The 5,451-nt window shown below is 39.9% G+C and overlaps 1 protein-coding gene and 1 pseudogene across 6 annotated transcripts in view; one reads left to right on the top strand and one right to left on the bottom strand.

Moving 5' to 3' along the window:
- Frmd5 (FERM domain containing 5) overlaps positions 1-5,451 on the bottom strand; it is a 362,213-nt gene that overhangs the window by 89,973 nt on the left and 266,789 nt on the right. The gene's annotated exons all lie outside the window — the stretch shown is intronic.
- Positions 4,092-5,073, top strand: LOC101584446 (annotated as a pseudogene).

The raw sequence follows: 5,451 nt of genomic DNA, 5'->3' as shown, positions 1-5,451 counted from the left end.
ATCCCAACCCCTTTCTGTTCATCCCTTACCTCCCCTTCCTTCTCCATTTCTTGATTCCTGTCCTCTTTGAAAATGGTCCATCTCCACACTTCCTATTAGCTGTCTTTTGTTTTGCTCTGTTTGTACCCTGGGTTTCTCACATGAGAGAAACCATGTGACATTTAAGCTTATGCATCTGATTTATTTTACTTAACATTAGGGCCTAAGGTGCATCCATTTTCCTACAGATAATTCACGTTTATCTTTCTTTACGGTAGAGAAGTACTCCATTGTGTGTAAATACCATATTTTCTTTATCCATTCATCTGTTGATGGAAATATAGGCTGCTTCCAAGACTTAGCTGTTAAGAATTGTGCTTGTATTATGTGGGTGAGCATGTATCACTGTAATACGATGTTTTAACTCTTTGGGAAGCGATCAAGAAGCAGAATATTCAATGAGAAGAAAGATTTGTACTACTATTATTTAGACAAGATATCATGTCTGCATCTTGTACCCTGAATAACTACTCCGAAGACAACAATATGCAACGTATTAATCATTGTAAATGTCTACTAACCTGTTTCGAAACTGTCTCATCACTATTTCTTTCTCATTAAAGTTAATAAATTTTTTTTAAAAAGAAGCAGAATAGTTGGGTTGAATGGTCTGTAGTTTTAGGCTTCTGAGGATACTCTATGTCAATTGATTTCCATAGTGGTGATACTAGTTTACATTCCCATCACCAGTGTAAAAGGGTTCCTTTCCCACCCCATAGCCTCAGCACCCTTTGTTATTATTTGATTTCTTGATGACAGTCACTTGTTCTGGGATAAGATGAAATCTCAGTGTATTTTAATTTCCATTTCTCTAATAGCCATTTCTTCATGTATCTATTGGCCATTCATACTTCTTCTATGAAGTGTCTATTCATTTCACTTGTCATTTTTTCACTGGGTTATGAGCTCAACTTCTAAAACACTTTCCATACAAAAGCTATAGCATGTATAAATGCATACACATACCAATATTATCCCTGTATATGAGATCTCTTCAAGCCAAGTTCCCATTTTTTTCCAGGCTCTATTTATGTCACCAGTTTTAAGAATTCTCAGAAAAGGACAGGCTTGTACTGTTCCTTGAGTAACATCTCTCATAGCAAGAATTTCATCCATTTTTCAGGCATGACCCACTTAAAAGGCTCAGATTCTATGAGTCACATGCAAATCTTCCAAGGATTCTGGGGGGTTTGCAAATGAGATGCATGAAAATGACCCAAATGCTCAGAGTCAGCTACCTTTATCTCTCTTTCCTATCTGCCATTTGTCCCTAGCTCAGTAGGTTCAAGTGACATATTTGCAGGCTAGGTGTGGTGGTGCACACCTGTAATCCCAGCTCTTGGGAGGCTGTAAACAGGTGGATCACTACGAGTCTGATCTAGTAGTGAGACCCTAAACACCCTGTATACCCTTCCCTAAAATTAAAAAAAAAAAAGACATTTTTGTGAATCAGAATCTAGAATCTGAGGAACTTTTCAGGGATACTTCCATTTCATTCCCATAGAGGGCAAAAGAAACAAGTAGGATAGGGAGCTCCACTGGTTCGTAGGCAAAGTCCAAAGTGAAAGACTCAGCAAGGCTCACAATGCACGTCTCCTACCTCGATGGCCTGCGTGGATGACACAGCTCCCAGCTTCTCCCCTTCTCCCCTCAGCCCATCGACTCCCATCTTCACTCATCATCCAGGTGAGCCTCCTTCAAAGAAGAGGGTTTTCCATCCCTTTTCTAAGTCAGTTTTAAGGTCCTAACTTTCTACACTCATAATTGCTCACAAACTGTTCTGTGTTCTACTAGTCTCTAGTCTCCCTGCACTTGGGCCCACTTCCAGTTCTCCTTTCTGGAACTCATGGACCTCATAGATGCTAAAATAATATTAACTTAACCAAGTGGTTCTGGAATCTGTTCTGTGAAAGTCATAACAGGTCAGTGAAAACTGTAGGATTAGACAGGAAACATAAGACTCTTAGAATGTACATGCTTTGTGCAATAATAGAGTGCTTAGATCACTCTGCACATGCTGATGGCGTTTTCAGTAAGTCTGCTTTGCATGCTCACACTGGAGTCCCTAAGGTGAAGCAGGCCAATTAGGCAATGACTATTTAGATACACATTAATCACGTATTAAGAGGCCTAAATTGACAATCACTATACTTATGAAAATACCTTGAGCACAGCGCATCTATTACAGACAGAAGTAATCTCTCATAGCCTGCCATGTACATTTGGACAGTAACTGCACTTTAGGGAGCTCTGCTAACTTAAAAAATAGAAGGATATAAAAGGAAAAGAAGACATTTATCTGCTGCATAGAGACTCCACTGCTTGGGAAGAGCACTTGGCAGGAGGCCAGAAGCTTTGGAATTTGTATTGTCATCATGTTGGATGAGCTGCTCAATGCAAATATGCCTCAGTTTCTCCAATGACATCCTTCTTCATGACATTGAATGCTAGGTATCTGAGCAGACTCTGGTTGCAAATGTAAGCCCGCAGCTCAGAGATCGCAGCTTTCCCAGGCTTGGTGTAGCTTTTGAAGAAACACATTCAGAAACCCATCTAGAAGGCCAAGTGTGCTCAAAGTGCTTCTGGAAGGGGGAGGTTGGAGGAGCACAGGAGGGAGCAGAAAAGGACCAAGGAGACACATATGTTTCCTTCAATGAAATAAATCCTAAACCCACTGCCATTCTCTTAAAGAAAAGGGGGAACAAATCTTACTTGGGTAGGAGATTGGGTTCATACTTGAAAACAGGTATTCACATAGATTAACATACATGCTTAACCCACACTAGAGTGAAAGTTGCAGAGAGGTCCTTGAGAATGATTCTGTACTACTCTTTCAGCACACACACACACACACACACACACACACACACACACACACACAGTCATTCCTTTGGGCAGGGACGCACTGAGGCAGGTTCTCTGAAATTCCTGTGGCTCCTAAATGATGCAGGCAGAGATCGAAGTGCTCCTATCATCGGCGGTAGAGTTAGGTAGAAATATAGGCGGTCAGGGAGGGCTGAGCCCTCAAGGGAGTTAGGACAAAGATGAAAACTCCTTATAACTGTGGCTGGAGGTGTATCTGTTGGAGACCAGGCCTTAAGATAAAGACAGAATGACCAGACCTAAGATAAATGGTAGCACCTGGTCTAATAATAGACAACAGTCACCTTGGTGGGTAACCAAGACCCTTAGACTCATCCTTTCATGAAAAGTTCTTTGTTCTTTCTATGTACACTTGCTATGTGACTTGATTCTCCATTGGATCAATATTACCTAAACAACTATACCAATAATCATCTTGGTTTATCACAGCTGTAACCAATTTTGTACCCATGTGGTTGTGCTCTATAAAACTACCCTGAGAGTGGGGTTCTCAGCAATCCACCTGGGCTCCTCCTGCCTCTTAAGAGCTGTATTTCTCTCCTTCAATATTTCCTACTCTTACCCTTCATTGTTCCTTAGATTATTCTTTGATTTTGGGGGAACACAAACTCATTGGACATGTAGCAGGTTGGAAGTTATAATTCACTTACATCAATTTGGAGACCCTGATATCACTGTTAGACAGGTCCAAGTACCCAGCATGGGCTCAGCTTGAGACCTGGCATTGTCAGATGAAGAAAATTTCAACCACAGGACACAGTTGGGACAACCTTAGCAGTAACAGCAATCACTAATTTCTCAGATGGCTCACTCCAGCTGGCTTGTTCAGCTGTTTTAATAATCAGAGTGATCCTGGGTGTTTAAAGTTCAATACTTCCACCTCCATCATATAGTTCTTTCACTACAGAAAAAGTGGCTCTGAGTTTCAACAACAGAGATACACAGTCTCCAGTATAATGTCATTTGTATAAACAGAAGTTGATTAATCTTAGATTCTTTCCTTTAGTCATGGCATAATGCCAGGTAAAACTCAGATGGAACAGTCAGAAGACCTATCGGCGAAGAGTACTTTAAAAAACTGGCGATGCTCTCCCAATTCACCTGTCCTTGGGCAATGCTCTCAAACTGCTTTACAAAAGAGAAGACTGTGTCTGCTTTCTCCACAAGAAATGACTGGTGTGCTCTACAGCAGGGCCAGACTGGCTTCTTATCTCTCAGGATTTTATCTTTTAGTTAAAAGAGTTGTCAATCCAAAAGGCTTTCAACAGCAGGATCTTTAGGTTCTGGTGAGTCTCATATGGCCACTGCATCCCTAGACATGTGCCTTCAAACAAACAGTGTGGCCTGATAAAACTGTGGGACATTTTAGTCCTCAAAATCAGCATTTCCAGCTTCCTGGGAACATAACCTTTGATCATCACCTCAATGGGACTGCTGCACAGAAGAAAAACCAAGTTCATAAAACTCTGCCTGATGTTCTAGCAGAACCTTTATCAACTGAAAGACATGAGTTTTTTTGTTTTTTTTTTCCTGGAACCAGAGATTGAACTCAGTCCCCTGTGCTTGCCAGGGAAGTGCTTATTCCACTGAGCCATCTCCTGGCCCCTGAAAGACATGAGTTTGTGATGGTATAAAATGTAAATGGATTTCAGGGTAATAATGCACCTGTAGAATAAGAAATTAACAGTGCAGACACTTATTTGAAAAGTGCTAGAGCTAAGAGTGTAATCCAAACATGTCCAGGATTGCTGTAGAGAGAATCTGAATCACTATTTTCAGAGGTGGCTAGTAGCAAATTGATGATTCAGACAGTAACTCAGAAAACTAAGAATGGAATGTTTGGAGAAAAGAGGTGGAAGTTGAAAGAAAAATAGTCTTAGAAAAGTTTATTAATGATAAGGAAATTTCCTGTGTTCTTGGAGTGGACTGGCTTTATTGATTCATCTTCTGGTATGCCAGTTTTTGGACGATATATAAGCAACACTCTTCTTGAACAGATAAATGCTACCAACACTTAGGATTCTCTGTTGATGATCTTGGCTGCTGCAATCTGTTGTAAATGATCTTTGGGGCACCCATGTATTGGTAGGAAGTATCTTCACTAATGCAACACCAGATAGCCATATTATGAAGAAATTAAGTGGAAATTAGCAGTAATGCCATTATATTTGTTCTACTATTTATATGTAAATGGATTGATCAATGTAAATATTGTCAAAGACTTCACTTTTAAAAACATACTTATTTTGGGCATTTATTTCAACATATATGGATTTACAACTTGGTAAGTGATTGGGATTTTAATATAACAAATGTTAATTATTTATATTCTTACTGATTATATGTGAAGCATAACATATGGGACAGAATGTGGTAATTAATGTGTAAGCAGGGGTTGATCTGTTACTGCGAACTGCCCCCTTTATTGAAAAAAGCTTAGTTTCTTTCTTTTCTTTTCTTTTCTTTCTTAGTTGTGACTCCAGACAGGATCCAAAGAGGAGTTTCAGGCTCTTCTCTGTTTTTTTTTTT

The sequence above is a fragment of the Octodon degus genome, unplaced genomic scaffold (assembly GCF_000260255.1).
Source record: "Octodon degus isolate 3935 unplaced genomic scaffold, OctDeg1.0 scaffold00002, whole genome shotgun sequence".
NCBI classification, from domain to species: Eukaryota; Metazoa; Chordata; class Mammalia; order Rodentia; family Octodontidae; genus Octodon; species Octodon degus.
The sequence above is the reverse complement of the archived record's forward strand: the minus strand, read 5'-3'. Positions and strand labels throughout refer to the sequence as shown.